The sequence below is a fragment of the Lolium rigidum genome, chromosome 5 (assembly GCF_022539505.1).
Source record: "Lolium rigidum isolate FL_2022 chromosome 5, APGP_CSIRO_Lrig_0.1, whole genome shotgun sequence".
NCBI lineage: Eukaryota > Viridiplantae > Streptophyta > Magnoliopsida > Poales > Poaceae > Lolium > Lolium rigidum.
This window is the reverse complement of record NC_061512.1, coordinates 165,096,784-165,118,517: the sequence shown is the minus strand read 5'-3', so window position 1 is coordinate 165,118,517 and position 21,734 is coordinate 165,096,784.

Genomic DNA, 21,734 nt, shown 5'->3' with positions numbered 1-21,734 from the left:
GTAGTAAGGATCAACTTCACAATAAAAGGCATAGGATAAGTATATGGAATTAAGCACTATGCATGGATGAAGATTCTTGATAGCTTCAACTAGTCAAACAATCACGCACGGCAATGATTAGAATAACTTGAAGCAAGCGGTGTCCCAAATAAGATATAGAGATATGTATTTGAGGAAAAACCGCACCAAGAATTTCATATTCAAACAAGAGCCCACAAGATGAGTAATAAAATATTTTTATTAGGAATGGAGCTTGTTTGAGCAAACATGCCACCTAGGAGCAAGATAATTAAGAGCATCAACTCTAAGTGGCATAACCTCATATGTTCACATTTTCTAGGCTTGTGATATGTACAAAGCATATTACTCCCCCATAATGTGATAAAACATTTCTTCTAAATAAGAGGCAACTAAAATTCAACTAGAGATGATTAATGGATATTTAGAATTTGAATTTCTCATGAGTATGGCACACCACATAGTGACTAGATAATCTTGCAATATCTATACCTAATAATAAAGGAGCTAAGGTTTCTGCCAAAAAGTTCCGTCAACGCTTTTTTTCTAGACCGTTTTGCCCTCCCACCAAAATACATATTATACACAATGCCACCAAAAAGTGAAAAAACGGTTCGTCTTTTTTTCTCTCCCGCAGACTCCACCCGCGACGCACCACGCTCGCCCGGCCACCATGGGTCGAGATCTCGAACAGGCCACCACTGGGCTTTTTTCCTCAAAATATTGCAGCGCTGGCTCATGAACAGATATTTTCTATCAATAGTCCCACCTCGCTCACGTAAAACGAATTCCACCGATTTATATGCGTAAATTTTCTGGGTTATAACAAGCTGATTTGGAATAATAAGTATCAGCGAAGATGGAACGCATGACTCGAACGCTGCTGGGGGGATTAAAGGATGGAATTAAAGGATCATGATCCGCAGAATTTGGGGAAGGAGGAAATTAAAGAAGCAGAATAGAGAAAATTGCACGATGGTGGCATAAGGATGACGAGATTGGGAAAAAGCCTCGGAGGAGGAGATCCTGGCGCGAGCGATGATGGATCCCTGCCCGACGGCGTCGGGCGTCGTCGCGTGAGAGAGAGAGAGGAGGAAACGAGCAATGAGAAGGGGCCGAGGCCTGACTGCAGGGCGGTGTGGTGGTGGTCTGATGGGGAATGGAGTCTACCGAGGGGGAGGTGAGCGGATAGCGTTTGGGTGGTGGTGTCCGTCAGCTCGGTTGCTAGCTGGGCCAAGCCAAGGTTGAGTCCAAGTCTGGACTGGGCTCTGCACCGGCAGGTCCTGAGGTGAGATGGTTTCCTTTTTTGTTCTTTTCTCTTTTCGTAAGTCATGTTGCTAAGGGAAGCCCGTGACGTTATTTGGGTTAGTTCGTATTGGAAAAAAATGCTCAGATTCTCTAAAAAGAAAAGCGGTAGTTTTCTTGTGGGCATCAGTTATTTAGTAGTACGGGAGGGTATTACTGACCAAAAATGTATGGATGTAATTGAAACAATGCGGAATGGAGGCAATTCACGGAGGTGCTGCAGCTATCTACGAGGAATTAATGCTCCTTTTTAGTTCGTAATTTTACCAGTGTTAAGTTTTTTCATAGCCCTAGGGAAAACAATATTGTGGCCCATATGTTGGCTTGTAAAGTGGAGGGACCCGAGTCAATTGTTTGGCATGAGGATCTGCCTGATTTTATTATTGCCTCTTAGGCAAACAATGTAAGCTTATTTTCTAATCAATAAAGTTGCCGTGGTGGCTTTTCTTATAAAAAAAACATGCCCGGATATTGGCCTCCCGTGAAGCTCTCATCCTTTCCCTTGATTTTCAGGTAACTGATATGATATGAGTGTTTTTCTTACACAAATAAAAAAACTATGTAAGATAGAGGAAAGAAGATTTTATTTCCAAAATAGGTTTGCTGAATCTGAATTATCCGAAGATTCAAAATAGTACCATGGACATTCTAAACATTTTAGGGATGCCCCATGTAGTTTTATTTTTTAAAAAAATGCCTTTTGAAGGGTATTTACAATAGGGAGAAGGAAATCCGATTTTGGGTTTTAAATTTCCTCAATGCAAAATTTTATGCTTATAGCTCAAGAAAGAAGTGAAATTCTCCATGGCATAAAGACATTCTAAATTGACCCGTAGCAATGCACTAACATGTTTGCCGAAAAAATCATACAATGTCACACCTTCTGTCCTATATGAACCATTGCCAACTATGGTGACAAATTCAGATAGTCTCATCATGTTCACTAAAATTGTTGTTATGTGATAATAAAATACAGGTTAGTCAAGTAATGCATGTCATTTGGATTCCCTTGATGTAGTGATTTATAAACGTACATATGACATGTTGTCAATAAAAAATTAAGGATGTTGCCCACCATTATTACCAGTTTCAAGTATTACAAGTCGGTGTAGCGAGAGGAAGGGAATCTAATCTTGTTGGATATAGTTATGTTCATCAATAATATGAGAAACCCTGACCACCCTTGATGATGCTGGCAAAGAGAAGAAGTTTCAACGCTAGAGCGTTTCAGTATCGGTTTCTCCCGGTGCAACGCACGGGTATTTTTCCTAGTCTATATCTATACCTAATAATAAAGGGGCTAAGGTTTCTGCCAAAATTTTCGTCCAACAATTTTTTGGACGGTTTTGCCCTCCCACTAAATCGCATAATACATCAAAGTGCCACGGTACCGGTTCATTGCATCTCTATTTCGTGTTTCTTTTGTTTTTTCTCACCGGGTCGCCGCCGGCTGCGCTCGACTAGGATCTGCTCCCGCGCTGTCCCCGAGGCGTCGCCAGACCAGGCTGCCGTTCCCGCAGCTCCCCTGTGCACCATCGTAGGCACCCGCTCCTCCAATTTCCCTAACAGCTGACGCCATTAACTCGATCTCCGGCCTCCACTGCTGGCCCGGGTCCGCCGAACCAGAGAGCGAAGATTTTGGGGACAAAGCGCTAGAGAGATGGAGAGCCGACCACAAACTAATGCAGCCGTCTGCGGGCTCCACTTCGCCGTCGCGGGTTGCCAAAGCTCGCTTCTCCTCGCCCTGATCTTCGTCGCAGCGGCCGCCTTTCTCCCAGTAGCTGAGCGCCCTGGGCCGATTTTAGGGAAAAAACTCGACCAGATACATACTACTGGAGAGAGAGAGCGCTGGCCGGAAGGTTCTCCCCTTAAGCCACATCCTCCGGTGCAAGGGGACATTCCTCAGATTTTGCTCAAGCCTCACGGCGAGGATCTCTGTACCAGACGCAGGATAACGATGGAGAACCTTACCTCTCTGGAAACATTTAACTTTCCTCTTCCTCTCCACCGCGTCCGTTTCCACACGACCACGCACGAGACGCAGCGCGACGCCGGGGCGCTAGCGCACGGAACTCGCCGCGGCCACATCCCGGCGCAGCCGTGTCCCTCGCCGCGGGTCAACGCCGCCCGCCGCCCACGCGGGCTTCTCCCTGCCAAGGCCTCGCGCGACGCCGTCGAGCGTCTGCAAGGGCGTGAGCGCACGGAACTCGCCGCAGCCACATCCCGACGCAGCAGCGTCGCTCGCCGCGGGTCAACGCCGCCGGCCGCCCACGAGGGCTTCGCCCTGCCAAGGCCCGCACAACCTCGAGACACCCCGCTTCGTCCGTCGAGCGCTCCGACGAGCGTCTGCAGGGGCGCGGGCGCGGTTCGGACCATGGCTTGTTTGGTCGCGCACCCATCAGGCTCACGGGATATCTCACTGTCATCGCTGTGCGTTAGGCCGTGCCGGCGGCCCAATTAACTAGCAAAGAGCACGGGACAAATTATCGCTCAACACCTTAATACATATATTAAGTCTCGATTAGTCCCACCTCGCTTCCGTATAAGGAGTCCCACCGGTTTATATGCCTAATTTTTCTAGGTTGCAACAAGCCACAACAAGAAGCAAAATCATTGTATGGTCGAATAACTAATGTGGTAGCGGGATTAAAAGAGAAATTGCACGGAACTGCAGTGCGTCTTTAAACAGCGGCGGCAGCGGGTGGTTGCACGCAATAACGCCGGGGCCACGCGTCCCTGCGTCGACAGGGACGCCATTAACGTCGCTTGACCAAAGGTAGGCGACGGGGTTTTAGGCTTCCGAGCCGCTGACGAGTCGGCCCCGCCACTCCCCCGCCTCGCTTTTCGTTGTGTCCGGCGTCCCCGGTGCGTCCCCTGTGGGACGGGGACGGGCTCGGGGCGCCGGACAAAAATGGGCTTTGGGGGACGCGGCTGGAACGATTTTTTTGTCCGGCGCGCCCCAAATCCCTTTGGGGGCCGTCTGTTTTGGCCGTTTGGGTGGCCGAGCGGACAGCGGCCGCATCCAGATGCCCTCGCCCGAGCGGCGCGCACCGCTGTGGAACGCGCCGCCCTGCAGGAACTGGAGCTATGCGGGAAGCGGATGGTGCCGCCTCAGGAGGCGCGCGAGCGGAAAGGAGGAGGATGAAGTCCTCCGCCGCGCCACCCAGCTCGTAAGTTGGAGTGGAATCCTCACGCGTACAGGCCGCCCGCGTCGAGTGAAATCCACGGCCCCGACGGCGAGCCGGCGAGGCCGCCGGCCCCGTACCTATTAGGATAGAAGTAGTAGGCTAAAAAAAATTGTAATGGTTCCTTTGAATGAAACTTTTTTTTCTATTTCTATGACACGCGGGCCATGGGCGGACAAGGGGTGGACGCGAGCGACCAGCATTCGGCGTCCGCGGCCACGCAAACAAACACCAGATTTGGGCCGGGTTTGGGTCGTCCCGGACGCCGCGGCCATCCGTTTTAAGGATGGATCCGCGCGCTGGGCCGCGTTTTCATCCGGTTCGATCCATCCAAACGCGCAAGCGCGATTTGGGTCGCCCGGTTGGAGATGCCCTAAGCGTGCGCTCGGTTGTAGGCAGCTCGGGATCTCCCCGCCCATAGATCACGGAGGTGTGAGTTTCACAGCGGACTCGATTCTCACGGCAGGGCATGTGCCTTTGTAGGAGAGGAAGCGGCAGGGCGAATGAAAATAAGAGGGCCTTCTTTTTTTTCCCGTCGGTACTGAAATGAGCGGTTTTCCTGCTTTTGTTCTACTGCTGAGCTGTTACGTTGCTACTCTGCTATTGAAGTAGAAGAGCTATTGCTACTGAAATTTGTTGAAAAAACATTTTCTGTTATTTATCTAAATTGTAAATTTTAAATTCACAATATATTTTAGCAATTCTAGCAAGATTTTAAATTAAAGGTTCAGTAACCAAATACAAACTAAACGTTGTCGAAACAGAAAACATTCAAGATTCAGAGAGACTACAGTGGTAATGTTGTTCCAACTTGAAAATAGCAAATATTCCTGAATAGTAATTTTGGGTTTTTGGTTCCAATAGTAAATTTCTACATGAATTAAAAATAGTATGAAAAAGAAACCGTAGCAACGCACGGGTATTTTCCTAGTCAATACTAAGTGGTGGTACCCATGTATACACATTTTAAAGGAAGAGAGATGCACAAAGCATATCACTCCCCAAAATGGGATGTTCCATTAATCACTTCAAAGAGAGCCAAATAAGATATCATCAAGATGCATTAGGCTCAAAACAATACACAAGTATATGATGAGTCAAACAAACATACTTGAATACACAAGATCGGCAAGTAAGACACAACACATACATACACATATTTGGTACAAAACCAAACATGCAAAGGGGCAAGTAACTTACAATAAACATGAAGAGTTGAAGTATAAGTTACCGCAAAGAGGAACATTGGATATAAGATATAGATGATAATCCATACGACTTGGCTTGGTAAAAATATAATATATGAAGATCCCTTAATTCTTCATGAAGTAGCCAAGTCTCCAATGACCTCCATTTGTACCTATTGATCAAGTTTGAGATTGTTGGTCCCCAACCAAGTTGGGTTCTAAGAGATTAGTCACAATAGGCTTGGCAACCCAAATGGTTCTTTTCTTGAAACCACTTTGAGTTCCAACAAACTTGGCAAACACATTGCCATCCTTATCCTTCCCTAGAGAATAATCATCATCAACAATTATAGGGTTAGATAAGGTACCACCTAAGCAAGAAGAAGCAAAGTGCCCCTTCTCACGGCATAAGTAGCAAGTGTTCCCCTTTCTCTTCTTTATTGATTTCCTCTCTTGGGGAACATTATCTTGATTCTTCTTGGGAAGTGGCCTATCTTCAACTTGAGGTCGAGCATGAGCTTGACCTTGACCTTGTGGCCGTTTCCCTTATTGTTTCTCACCAGGTGCTTCTTCTTCAATGGGCATGATCTAACATGATGCCCTTCAACCTTGCACTTGAAGCAAACCAACTTGGCCGGATCATTGACTTTATCTTGGCCCTTCTTCTTGTTGCTCTTGCTCTTGGACTTGTTCTTGTTATTGGAGTTGAATCCAAGTCCACTTTTGTCATTGGGGGATTGTTGCACACTTAGCATCTTGTCAAGTGCGGATTTCCCTTCATGACGCTTTTCCAAGTCTTTCTTCAAAGAAAGGACTTGAGCCTCGAGCTCTTTTATTTCCTCTACATGGTTAGTAGAAATACAAGTACTAGAGGAAGTAGAAGCTTCATTGTTAGAGCAACAAGGCAAAGTGAGTAATCCAACACAAGGTGTATCACTAGTTTGACTAGATGGATTACAAGGACTAGCACATGGCAATGTAACATTTGTAGTATAGATTGTGCTAACATCCATATGAGGCTCACACGATGTTACCTTAGTGATACTTTCCTCATGAGCTAACTTTAGCCCATCATAGGAAATTAGAAGATCATCATGAGAGCTTGAGAGCTTTTTATGACTTTCTTCCAATTCCCTATAATTGCTAGTTAGCAACTCAAGTTGAGCCCTTAGCTCAACATTCTCCTTTAAGGTCGATGCTTCACAAGAATTAGAGTTAGTAGCACAATCATCAACAATAGTTTTCTCATTTTCATGCATATAGGATTCAAATTTTTGTGTAAGCATAAAATTTGTATGCTTCTCATCTTTTAGCTCATGCTTGAGGAGAGTGAATCTCATTTCCCCATTTTCAACATGGGACTCCAACTCCACTATGGTTTCCCTATATTTACTCAAGGTATCCATAGAGTGTTCGAGATTAGCACGAGCTTCTTTATTACCATGAAGAGAAGCATATACCATTGCCATATTATGCACCAAGGTATTATATTCTTCATCATTATCATCATCATCACTCTCATCATTAGAGGAAGTGTTAGGAGTCAAAGTAGGAGATACCTTTGATCCATTTGCCATAAGGCACATGTGCATACCGGAGGATGAAGATGAAGAAATTCTTGAATCCTCATTTGAAAACATGTCTTGATCCATAGAGTGTTCGGTTTCCTCTACATTATTAGTCAACAAACAACTAGAGGAAATAGAAGCATTTTGATTATGAGAGCAAGACAAGGCAAGCATATCATCATGGGATTTATGTAAGCAATTTACACATGATATGCAAGGACTATCAACACAAGCATGTAGATTATTTTCAATGCTAGATGTGTTTAAGTCCAAAGAGGAAGCATTGCAATGGGATAGAGATGAAGAATCATCACTATTGAGCACAATATCAACATTGCAATTTTCCTCACCACTCACCATATCATTACCTCGTGTCTTGCTACACGTTGGTGAAGTGGAAGAAGATGATAACTCATCACGACCGGAGGTGGAAGCAACTTGGAGCTCTTCATGATGTGAAGAGGAAGAGAGCTCCTCGGAGTCACCACCGACCAATTGAGAAGTGGATCCACCAAACATTTCCTTAAGCTTGATCCACATCTCATGAGATGATTTTCGCTTTATATATATCAAGAACCTACGAAAATCGGGTCTCAAGGAGAATAAAAGCTCATTAGATACTAGAGCTTCAAGATGTAAGTTTTTCTCGTCCTCTAAAGATAGATTTTGAGGATCCATCGGAGGAGAAAAACCTACATCTAGAAATTGCTCAATGTTTGGACACAAGGTCCGAAGATTGAAAAGCAAGCAATTTCGCCACAAATGATAATTTGTGCCAACAAAGATAATTGTGTCATTGTGCACTATACTAGCCGACATCTTTACTCTCAAGGCGGTGAAGCCTAAAACAAGGAGAGACCTTGCTCTGATACCAATTGAAAGATTGAGATGTCTCCTAGAGGGGGGGGGTGAATAGGCAATTACAAACTCTTGCGGATTTGTCTTGTAAGAATGCGGAATTAAACTATCGTTTAGTTTACAAGCACAAACCCTAAATATGCTAAGCTCAACTAAGTGTAACAATGACAACTAGAGCTAAGCAAGATAGGCACAAGATATATGTAGCACAAGTGATAGCAAGATATATGTACTTCAAGCACGATGGCTATCACAAGGAAAGAGAGCTCGGGTATAGAAATAACCGAGGCACGCGGAGACGAGGATGTATTCCCGTGTTCCCTTGCTTTGCAACAAGGTACGTCACGTTTGAAGGAGTGGAGGTCCCACGAAGGATTCCCCGCGCCACGAAGGCTCACCCTATTCTCCGAACCACACCCACGAAGGATAATGGCCCTTTCCTTATGGTTAGCTTTTCCTCCACTCCGGAGATGGCAAGCTCCACAACCACTTCACAAGCTCCACGAAGGAGAAGCCCGGGCCCCTTCACAATCTTCCACGAAGAGATCACCGGGACACCAACCAAGCCAACTAGGAGGTCACCCTCCAAGAGTAACAAGCTCACGGTCTCTCACTCGAACAAATCGTGGTGGAGAGCTCAACACTATGCAATGATGCAAAGCAAGAACACGGAGGTGTTCAAGTCCTTCACACTCAAATCCCACCAAAGCAACGAATGCTAGGATGAGATTGGAGAGGAAGAACAAGGGGTAAGTCAACCAAAGACTCCAAGATCTAGATCCCGAGAGATTCCCTCACTTAGAGAAGAAACGGTTTGGTGGAAGTGTAGATCTAGATCTCCTCTCTCAAATCCTCAAATATGAGCAAGAATGGTTGGAGGAATCAAGGGGGAGAGCAAGTTCTTCAAATAGCAACAATGGAGGTGAGAGAATGGGAAGAACTGGTTGGGCTCAAGGTGGAAGAAAGGTATTTATAGCCCAAGTGGAAAAATAACTGTTGGGGGAAAAAGACAGAAAAAGGGGCAGAAAAAAACTCCAAAAAGCAGCCCAGTCGGCTGCCAGGCCGGCTGACCGGATTCTGCGCTGAGGCAGCCGGGGGCCCAGCCGGTCCGACCGGCCCAGCAGCCGGGCGGGGCGCGTGCTGCGCTAGGCGGCGGATAAGCAAGGCAGCGCCTGGGGAAGGTGGGCCGCGCAGTGGCTTTGAGGCCCATCCGGCGGGGAGGCTGGTCCGGCCGGAGCTGGCGCCGGGCGGGCCGGTCGGTGACCGGGCCAGCCGCCGGACGTGGGCCAAAAGACCCCGGGAGGCAGCCCGGATGGCACCAGCCACCAGGCCGGTTGTGGCCGGATGGGCCGGCGCGCGGCCCGGCAGACCGGGCGGCCGGCCGGCTGCCACGCCTCCCTTTTTTTTTCTTTTCTTTTCTTTTTATCCTTTTCTCTTTTTCCCTAATAACAATTGCTCCCGAACTCCGAATCGCATGAAACCAATTTTGTTTGGAAGATAACAACGAATGCTATCTAATAGAAAGTGAAAACCCAAGAATCTGTAGGAGGGGATTTTATCATGAATATAAAAGGTAGAACCTTATATCATGAATAACCGATAAAATCACCCAACATCGAAAACGCAATAGAAGATGCATGTGAACTCCGTTTTCGATGAACTTGAGCTTGTTGTAAAGCTAGCAACAAGCTCAAGAACCTCACACCGAGAAATACCAAGAAGCAATAAGAATATGCAACGCATGCAAGGATTGAGCTCCCTAAGACGATGTGATCAAGTTACCCAACCGAAAGCCCCTCTTGATAGTGCGGCTATCTATCCTATAATTCGGTCTCCCAACATCCACCTTGAGACCGGTAAAAGGAAAACCTATCAAGGTTATACCTTTGCCTTGCGCATCCCATCACTTGATCATTGTCGCTTCGTGTATACTCACAAATGCTCCCCCATACACAATGATGGGAAAGCTTCATTGATGCACATCTTCACATGTCCACTATCACCAAATGGATGGCAAGCTTCAAGCATGTGATCCACTCAAGATGCTCATCTTGAACTTGCCCAACTCAACCTTGTATCTTCTCATACTCACTTAAGATAGAGCATGGCTAATATTGAGTTCCACATAAGAACTCCATCTTCATTTCTTCTTCTTGATCATATCTCATATGTATTTTCAAATCGATGATCTTGATGCCAATACACAAGGTATATCTTTATCTTCATGGCATCCATACTTGAATCCAACACATGGAGTACAAGTAGTACCTATGGAATATTCCTTCATATAAACTCAATGAAAACATTAGTCCATAGGGGTTGTCATTAATTACCAAAACCACACATAGGGGCAATATACCCTTACACCATATACTCAATAGATGATTTGTCTTTATGTGGTGATTCTGTTCACAACTATGTTATTGAGTTTACTCTTGATGCTTGCAAATTTTATGAAAGAGGAAGAGATAAGAGCCCTATTTATATTTATATGTTATTTAAAATGCAAGCTACTGGTAATTATATGCATTGGCTACCATTTAGTTGCTATTATTTATTCATATATAAAATGTCAATGCATAGGAAGAGAGTGAGACTTAAAAGTTAATGGTTTCAAATCTTTTGTGGTGTGCTCCATATGCCTTCAAGTGAATTTTAATTTGAGCACACCTTTATATCCTTGTTAAATAGCTTCACTTCTTATTACATATTAGTGATTTTATAAGTTTTAGTAAAATAAAAAATGTATGGAAGAGTAAATGAGAAGGATGAGCAATGAAAAAATTGGGGTCGACCTTGAGTATGTGTTGTTCATGTCAATGGAACCATTGCAAAGTCTATATCATTAAAACTCTTCCTAAAGTAAAATAAGAAAAAGAGTGTTTTATTTCTTTATATATGTCAAGCATCTTGCACTAGCCAACGCAACCAAAAGTCGAACTGATGGAAAGGGATAGGCAATTCAATTATACATATCAACATCCCCTACATCTAGAAATCTTGAAAAATATACATATTGTCTAAATTCGCCCACTTGTGTTTATAGAACTGAAAGTCTACACAATCTGCAAGAGATGTTTCTTATTACTTTATTGGCGTGCCCCGCCGGCTACCAAATCGAACGACTCTTACGCGCTCGAGGGGATAAGAGTGAGAAGGGTATAGCTATCTTTTTTTTGAAAGGAATATGGTAGGGGAAGCCCCTACAGTGATTTTTTTTAAATAATAAGAACCAAAATTCGCGTCCCTGGAGATCGGAACCTGGGTGGCTAGGTTGTACATCTACTTCCCTAACCAAGTGAGCTAGGCTCACTTCTTTTATAGCTATTTGTTATTGTCAGTTCACTATATTAACGTGGCACATGCAACTTTTGGCAAAGTTGAAAAAATTGAGTACATCAGTAGGTTCGCCCCTGATAATTTAATACTCCTTCCTCGTATTCTACGCCGTGCGTTAGTGGGCCGAACTCTTCACATATAAGTTATTCACTTTCATCCGTTAGTCGGAAATGGACAGCCAAGATCTACTTCTTGGGAGTAGAAAATAGTAGACGAACTTTTAACCACACCAGTCCCCACTCTCATCTTCCTCGCGTGACCTCCCATCCGCAGAGAGCTCTGGAAGAGCTCGTTTTCTTCATGTGTTCTCCTACTAGCTCGTACCTCGTCCGCGTTGGGTGATAGCCTTCCGCACATCGAGGAATGGTCTTCATCCGCGTTGGATCTTGCCTGTTGCCGTAGCGGGATGTCAGGGTAAGTCTAGCTAAAATACATTGTTGCATTCTTTTTCATCCTCCTTTCTTGATCAGATCTTGATTCCCCTCATATGTTCTGAAGGTTCAGCGACACGAGCAAGGCATCCCCCGCACCAGGACGTGCCGGAGAGATGGCGGCGGGAGATCTAACGCAATCGAAAGAGATCTCCCACAGCCTCAGAAGGCACGATGTCAGTAATCCAGTATTGCTGCCGGATGCTCTTAACTTTTTGTGTAATTATGTAGCCCGTCGCTCAGTATTTTTGGTGTTTATGCAGCTACTGGAGGATATTGTGATAGATCTTCAAGGGAAATGCAACAGGTTGCGTGGGGAGATGGCCCAGTGGCAGAAAATCCACAAGGAAACCTTGGTGTGCTTGGAGCTGGGCAATGCTTGCTTCGAGGATGTGGTTGCCAAAAGGCAGGAGCTACTCCTTGAGTGTGAACACCTCCGCAAAGAGAATCTAACTCTAAATGGGAAGCTCAATCAGGCTATGGATGACGCCATGTTGGCGGAAAGCGAGCTTGTGGATGCCTACATGAAGCGCTCTGAGAGATGCGCAAGACGCTTTTGGATTTAAAGGATAAGCTAACTCGCGTCAGGAACTCTAACGATGATTTGAGTAAGAAGATCAATGACCTACGCACCCAGAAATGTTTGCTAGAGGTTGTTGATTAGCTTGTTAATCTTACTTGATGTTCCCTTTGTCATACTTTTACCAGGAAGGACTCATGTAACTATAAAATTCTATAAGTGGTCCGCCACTTATATGAATCTAGTTAATATTTGCTAGTTCTCAGCTAGCTGAGAATTAAGTTTGTGCTTAGTCAAGTCCTACACTGTTAGATTTGTTATGTCATTCATGATAGTTATCAGTTGCAACATGAGCTGCAACTAAAATTTGATGACAGAACGAAGTTAGTTCTTGACTGAGAAATAGCCACACCCTTTTTAATAGCAATTTTAAAGTTACTTACTCCCTTCGTCCCTGTGGATTGGGCTCAATAGTAGTTTCATCGGGACTAGGCAACAGTGGATTGGACGCTTAAACTTTTTCTCACAAGATATTTCATCCAATCGTGTCCCTAATACTCCACATTCATTAGAGCAACTATTGATTTGAGGATGGGAACCGATGGAGGACATCCAGTGCATACTCGCACGCACATTGACTAGCCAAAGAAGAGGAGAGAAGGTTAAACCGGAATAGTAGTTGAGGCTTAATCCATGGTTAAACCGGGACAAATAGATTTTGGAGGTGAGCCCAATCCACCGGGACGGAGGGAGTACACCTTGTGTTCACAATTACTTAGAAGCTTTTCGGAGACTGATTCTGTAGGACGGAGTACTCCGTACTTTTTTGTAGATGCATTACTAGTTGGATTATAAACTTGAAAACTCATTCTGCAGTTTTTTGTATTGAGAATCGTTGTATAGCATTTATCAGAAAGTTCAGTTTGTTCGGATATTAAGCCCAAGAAGGCAGAAACCCCAAATATAAGTCCTCCTTCATTTGTCGTAGAACATATAATTGGGGCTAACTTCTCAAAAAAATTGGGCTAGACTCAGCACCGAACTGGAGCGGCTGAGCTATGGGCAATCTACTGGGCCAGTATATAAATTTGCATGAATAGGCCTTGGCATTTGTATCTGACTTTGAATATAAGATTGACTCCTCTGCGAGTCTTGTCGGTCTTGGTACATGGCCCATTTATTCTCCCGAATATAGCTAAGGGCACTTCGGAGCGTAACTGGCCAATCGGTCCAACAGACGATATAAGCTGGGCTGCTCTGCGTGTCTTTCTTCAACCTGAATAAATAGGCCTTGAGCCTTTAGTCACCCAATCTGGCCCAAAGACTTCTGGATGCATAACTGACAGGTGTGTCCCACGTCTCCATGTGAGTGCGATGGGAATGCCACATGGGATCCACGTAGGCCTAGCTGGCCGACCGAAGCCTGACATATGGGCCCACCAAGCTCTAACATGCCGAGCCCACGAAGCTCTCACATGCGGCCCCACCAGGCTCTAACATGCAGGGCCACGCCACATCTCCATGTGGGACCGACGAGACTGGCACCTAGGAGCCACGTAGGCCCGACATATTATGTAGACCCACCAAGCTCTGACCTGCGGGGACATGCGTCTAGAATTGAAGGCAGGCATACACTTGTGATCGCACGTGCCCAAAATATTTTGGCATGGCAACTCACATGTGGAGCCCATGTTGGTCGTACTGATAGGCTTGGTCCACTTCGCATGCTGGGAGACCGTCGGAACAGACGGCGCCACGCAGGGGGGTCATGTCGGTACCTGACATGCGGGCCCGAGTGCTGCAGGTCAGGTACATGTGTGCAAACAGTGGATGTCTTCCCTTACGTATATGGGTCCCAGTGCTACAGGCCTTGGACTGTTGTGCGGGAAGACAGAAAATTACGTGAACAGAAGCGTGCAGAGTGTGGGTCAGGTGTGTCCACCGGCCCAAAGCCCAGTTCTTGTGACGACCCCCTGCCGACTCCGCAATTCGGGCCGCCCACCTCCCGTGACGCTCATTTCTGCACAATTGTTGATGTTTAGAGCTCGCCCGTCACTAATTTTTGGGGCCGAGCGGCCCAAAACGCCACCTGTGACCCGAAAACGCGGTACCGTCACAGAAAAAGACATTCGCTGACGGATTTCTCAAATGTCAGCCCCATACCGTCATTGAAGCCCCAATTGTTTTTAGTGGGGGGGGGGGGGCTAGGGTTTGGTGGGGTGTGACGTGGGGTAACCACGACAATCTCCACACTTGATGAACTTGGGTTTAAGGCAAGCGGCATGATGGTGGCTTCGGCGTCATACAAACACAAGGCACAAGGGAAAACGAGGATTTTACCCAGCCTCATGCCTCCAAAAGAGAAACCCTACGTGATGCTTGTAGTTTGTATTGATGATGAGATTACAAAGTCGTCGATATTGGCTATGGTCTAGCTAGGCTAGGGTTTGTGTTTCTGTTGCGGTCAGAAACCCACCGGCGGGCAGCGACTGGCAACACCGTAGAGTCGGGAACAACTAGGGCTGCGGCTGGCCCCAGTCCCTCAGAGCGACGGCCCGCAAAGCCTTCTGGTCACACGTCCGATGCTGTCGCAAGGGCGTGCCACCCGACCTATACCGGTCGTGAAGGTGTTGGATGATGCCTCGCTTAGTTTCCTCGCATGGCATACACGTAAACGTTAAATACGAGCCTCGATCGGCTCTCGAGTTGTCTCCGTGAATCGGCTCAAAGAGCCGATCCACCCATGATTCGTACGAGGTGTACGAATATATGGTGGTCCCGCTTGATCAAGATAAAGCTAAAGCGATCTACGATGATTTAGGGTTTTCACCGCATAATCGGATCATCCTACTCACGATTGGGCCTCGCGCTCGCGTACGGTGATCGTAAGCCGATCCTAGACAGGGCCTAAAAACCAACACGAGGTTGATCCCCGGAACATCCTGTCTAGGGCTAGCAAACTACACCCTACACGCCGCTGGATCCTCCAACCCTTTGTAAGGCCTAACTATTGCGGATATTAAACTAATCCTTGAAGAACAAGGATGCAACCGTAACGGATCGGATCTACTAAACAATGATCAAGCGGGGTGCCGCCCCTACACCTAAGATAGGTGTAAGGGCGGCTAGATGTATAAGGGTTGCACTACGACAGCATATGATACGAAGAACAATGCTAACCCTAACACATCTAAGATAACTACGTTGCTCGCCATCAAAAGGGCTTCAGCACGAGCAACGCATGAACAACGTACATAAGCTTATGCTGCCTAGATCGCAAGATGCGATCTAGGCAGCATGGTGCTTACCGGAAGAAACCCTCGAGACGAAGGAGTTGGCGATGCGCCGAGATTGATTGTGTTGAACGTTGGTTGTTGTTTATTTCATAAACCCTAGATACATATTTATAGTCCGTAGACTTTCTAACGTGGGAATAATCCCAACCGTGCACGAGGCAAACTCTACCTAACCGACACGTAACCTACTATGTTACAGATACAAAGGGCAAACTAGCCCGAACTTTGTATATAAGGCCGATTCACGTATTTCTTCTGTATATAATCTTTAAGCCCATCTTGATCGCGGCCCACCTCTGACTTGGTCAAATTCTGGTGATAACACATGCCCCCCTGGTTTTGGAAATGACATTTCCAAAATCATTATGCTTCTTTCGTCGGGTCATGTCGTGGCAGAGCAGGACTGCCGCAGAATCCTTCATCATGATGCCTTGCCCTTTCCACTTCTCCACGTGGCCTGCAAATTTTTTTCTGTTGGGCACCACCTCCTCGGAAACTGCTGTGGCGTTGAATCTCCCTCATATCCCCTTTATTTTTTTTACGGGCCGATTTTTCTATCGGCCCCCAATATCTCACTGTACATGTATCGCACATGATCATCTGATTAGGTGCCCCCCGAGCCGATTCTGCCAGGTAACTGCTGAAATCGGCTCTGTGATTAGCCAAGGCACTTCATGCGAACGTCGGCTTGATTAGGACCAGTGTGGATTTCTTCTAGCTCATTAGCCGACGTAACACTATGTAACGGCCCCGGGTAATACCCCTATTAGAATTTGTTTGTTATTTTTCTTTTGTGCAACATCATGCATCATGCATCATATCATCCACATTATTTTAACAAAATAAAAATTATTTTGAATAAAAACTATTTATGTTTTTCCTCTCATATGGTTTTATATTAAACCCTCCCTTCTCCTTTTCTTATTTTAAATAAAACCAAAACATATATTTCAGAACCTTGCAAAATTATTCGGAAACCAAAATCTAGATTTTCAAATCTGTCAAAAAACTCTCCTCTAGTCCCATTCTTTGGCCGGAAGAATTCATCAGCAAGAAAAGAAGAGAAGAAGCTGACCATACGTAGCTCCAGTCCGGCCTTCTTTTCTTCCTGGCATGCCCTCCTTTGAAGTCCAACTCCAGCAGCTACCGATCAGCCCAACCCAACCAAACCTTGTCAGCCCATCTCCCTCACCGTTTCAGCAAAAGCAATTCCATCTCCATTGTGCCTTCTTCTAGCTGTACGGCAAAGATCCTACCGGTGCCACGTCTTGCACCTGGCGTTGGGACGGCCACCATGCAGCTTCCTCCTCCCTATAAAATCCTCTTGTTGCTGAGCTCGAACCCTAGCTCATCTACCTCCCTCGCGCCGCCGTTCCTCTCCTCCTCTCTGTTTCTCTTCACCACCTCACCGTCTACCACGTCCACCGCACGTCGCCATGGCCGACCCTTCCGTCACCTGAGCGTGGAAAGCACCACGGTGGCCTCCTCTGCAACGTAGTCTTCTTCCAGGAACAGCAAGGCCTGCACCTGCTCGAGCTCCTCCACCGTCTGCTTCGTCTACCCCGACATCCCCCTCGTCTTCCACGTCGCCGGGCGCCGGCAGCCCTCCCTCTCGTCACCGAGCACCCCTGGGTGAGCACCACACCTCTTCCCCTCCCCTGCATGCCTCTACATATCTGGATTGACGTATGGAGAAGAGATCGAAGACGAAATCGAAAATGAAAAACGCAACTTTTCTGTTTCACGGTGGCCACTTTCGACGCAGATCCTCGCCGGCACAGTCCATCTCAGCACGAGCTTCTTGTTTCTCTAGATGCACCACGTCACCAGCTATCTACTGGATTTTGAATCACCCAAAACGGAGCAGTAACGGCGTCGTCATCGTCTTCCCAAGTTCGGCCCAGAAACTGTTTTCAGTTTTCGGTCCAGTGTCGCTGTTTCGCCGTCTCGTTTCCCGGCGAAGCTCACCGGCGTCCCCGACCATTTCAGCACGATCCGTTGGCATCCTTCGAAGCGCGCCACTGCTTAGTTTCTCAACGTCTTTTGTTTCGCTCAAAACCGTGCCCAGATTCGTCTCAGACACAGCTTTAAAATCCGTGCAAATCGCCATCTACAGAAACACGACGCTGTCGATCTTCAGTTTCAAGTGTCAAAAATTCAGTTAACTTCGGCGCCACACTATACCTTGTTTGCATTCCTTTCTGTATCAAATCCGATACAGCAGCCTACTGGCACCACCCCTTTTCCTTGATGCGAGCGGCCTGAGTTCGAATCCCTCCCGGCGCGCTGTAAAATCAAATTTTTTTGATTCTTTCCACGCTGGATACTGACGTGGCTGCAGGGACTCTTTGCGTGTGTCTGTGGCTAGTTCAGCCGGTGTAAACAGTTTTCAGCTCAATCCAAAATTCCAGTTTCAGAAATTTTGCAAACTGATGGTTTTCTAATTCTTTCATAATTGCACTTTTACAAATTCAAATCAAACAAACTTTATGTCCATTTCGATCAGAATAATGTGAGGAACATGAATATGTCATCCATTCATCTGTTTGCATCTCGCATCATGTCGCTCGTTGATAGTTGTGCATATTCACCTCACATAACATGTGGAGTATTTCGGATACCGACTAGGGTTTTCCCCGCTCCGCTTAAATTTGATGTAGCGCACCCCTGCCTTGTTATGCCATGCTAATCAACACTTCAATTTGACGGTAGAAAATGCAACTTCAACCCTAATTTTTTTGTCCGGGGTTTCAACTCCGCTTAAATGGATAAGTTGCATCGCATCATATCTGCCATGTCATGCATATCATCCCTTCATCATGTTGGATCTTCTTTATCCGTAGTAGTAAGATTGGCATCTGATGTGTGTTCCAGCATTTGCTTCTTCCCGGATAGGATCACGAAGTGGTGCAGTGAGATACGACAAGTTCTCCGGATATCCCTCGGCAAGCTTTAACAGGCAAGCATTTCCCCTATACTTCTGCCCCTGCAGAAGTCGCTCACCTATTTTTATTTTGCCTTCTCCCTTATGCTATCCTTGAGTTGCGTTCTTGTCACGTGTCCCTTCCACTTGTTACCTCAAGCAGCCTATATTGCCTCCACCAACCACCTACAGCTATTGTTTGGTTACGGGTCTGCCTTGCGAGTCGTAGTGCATGCTAGAGCTGTTTATCTCGTTACCGTTGTTGTTACCTTACCGGGTTATATGCTGGGAATAATCATGGTTACTTTAGTTGTTGACATTTGTTTAGCGGAGGCATCGGTGGGTCAGCTGATCGTTTTATGACGGCTCACTTGTGTTTCCTAAATATCTTAGGACCCCGAGTTCTTGTTATCTGTTCCGAGACCGAGCGCTCTAACCACACGTGGGTATGCTTACCGGGTCTCCCTCGACCACTACCGGAATCTACAGCTTTGTCCGAGTGGCCACAACTAGTTTGAATGTTTGTTTGTTTCTCCCGGCGTGCAAGCATGTTTCTTTGTGGTCGGATGATATGATGTTACTTTTGGGGAAGCCATGTTGCCTTGTAACCCCGTTGTCTCTTGCACGTCCGTAGGTGCGGCACGTATTGTTAAGAGGTCATCCTCTAGTGGGCTCCGATCCTCTTAGCCGTTCTCGCAACAGCCTAGGTCCGCGTCGAGTTCCGATCGGGCTCTGAAACGGGTTTAACTTAGTTAGGTGGCTTCCTGGACATTGTTGTGGTGAAGGAGAGTGCGTGTCGTGATATCCACCTGTCGTAAGTGGGTTGATCGTGCGTGTGGGCACATTTGGGCACCCCTGCAGGGTTACAATCTTATCGATAAGCCGTGTCCGCGGTTATGGACGACTTGGAGCTGTATGACTCGACCATAGACAACTTACACCTGTTGTTTATCAATAATAACTTGCGTATTAAGTTAGCACAACTTCAATAATAAATGGTTAAAACTTGACAACCGTGTGAGTGCCTTTACCAGTACCTCTTTGCGAAGGGGGAACACATTGGCTGTGTTATGTTTGCAGAGTATAGAACTGTTAGTCATGCGCTCTCTCATCTTCTCTGATTAGACGAATGTTGTAGAGTGTCTCTATAGGTTTTTAGTGCTTGCGCGCTGCCGCTTAACCCCACCATATTGCCTATGACGTTCCTCTTGCGTCCTCTAAGTCCCCTGCGTGCCTCAAGTACAAAGGACGACCGGTTGACGAATGCTTATACGTCTTGAAGTCTTGTTAAGTACGAACCCGTACTTATTGCCGCTTCTACGGGATATAACCGGGCAGGTATGAAGATATGTTTGATGAAGACGACGTTAGCAAGGTTACCCTTCCGGCTTGGCTCAGGCGGGGTTATGGACGCCATCTGGTTATCTTCGGGACTCTTAGTCCAATTTGTATCTTGTCCGTACTCGGACGTATTCGATCTTACTCGTATGATTTGGATCTTTGTATTGTATATTTGTATCTTGACTCGTTGGAGTCGTTGTTGTAATATATGTTTCTTGTGGGCTCTATTGTAATCCTGTTGTAATGTTACCGCTCGTGTTAATTCCTCTGGCATCACGTGTGTGATTCGTCGCGCACGTCGTGTCGGAGGGCGTCTCTGGATCGATACCGTGCGGATTTCGGCGGGTTCGCTGTGATCCTCATGGTACCGGTTCCGGGGCGTCACAAGTTAGAATGGCGGCGCGAGGGAGGTAGATGAGCTAGGGTTCGAGCTCAGCAACAAGAGGATTTTATAGGGAGGAGGAAGCTGCATGGTGGCCGTCCCATCGCCAGGTGCAAGACGTGGCACCGGTAGGATCTTTGTCGTACGTGCCTAGAAGAAGGCACAATGGAGATGGAATTGCTTTTGCTGAAACGGTGAGGGAGATGGGCCGACAAGGTTTGGTTGGGTTGGGCTGATCGGTAGGCTGCCGGAGTTGGACTTCAAAGGAGGGCATGCCGAGGAAGAAAAGAAGGCCGGATCGGAGCTACGTATGGTCGCCTTCTTCTCTTCTTTTCTTGCCGATGAATTCTTCCGGCCAAAGAATGGGACTAGAGGAGAGTTTTTTGACAGATTTGAAAATCTAGATTTTGGTTTCCGAATAATTTTGCAAGGTTCTGAAATATATGTTTTGGTTTTATTTAAAATAAGAAAAGGAGAAGGGAGGGTTTAATATAAAACCATATGAGAGGAAAAACATAAATAGTTTTTATTCAAAATAATTTTTATTTTGTTAAAATAATGTGGATGATATGATGCATGATGCATGATGTTGCACAAAAGAAAAATAACAAACAAATTCTAATAGGGGTATTACCCGGGGCCGTTACACACTATTGCCCAATAGATTGGCATTGAACCCAGGCAGAATGGATGGTGCGGATAATTTTGGCCGATTGCTGGAATCGGCCTCCACGTTGCTTGCTCGATGAAGGTTTTCTGCAATGTTCCTTCATAAATCCTTGGGGGCCGATCACCTGGATCGGCATCGCCACATTCGTCCATCGATGTTTGCTTTTGTTACACGGTCAGGCCGGTGGATAAGACCAGCCTAACCCCGTTCTTTGTCATGTCGATGCGCTCGCAGTCGTCCAAATTGATGCCTGAGAGTGGCTCTTGGCCTGATGTCTCCCAAACGTTCATTCCAGCCGTCGAAATCTCGGCTGAGTCATCTGCGTGGACGACTTCTACTTCATCTCCATCCCACTGTATTAGGCATTGGTGCATCGTGGATGGAATGCAACAATTGGCGTGGATCCAATCTCTCCCTAGTAGGACAAGCATAGGAGCTCTTGTCGTCGACAATAAAGAACGTCGTAGGGACAGCTTTTCCTTCCTACGGTCGGATCCACATTCAGTAACACCTTGTGCGTCGGATGCTTGGCCGTTGAAATCGCTCGGTGTTACATTGGTCTTGATCGGATCCGAGCTGGAGCGTCCCAACCGACGTAGCATGGAGTATGGCATAATGTTAATCGCCGCTCCGGTGTCCACCAACATCTTGTTGACGAGGCTGCCCATTGATGTAACCTCGCAAGTACAGGACCTTCGGATGCCCGTAGCT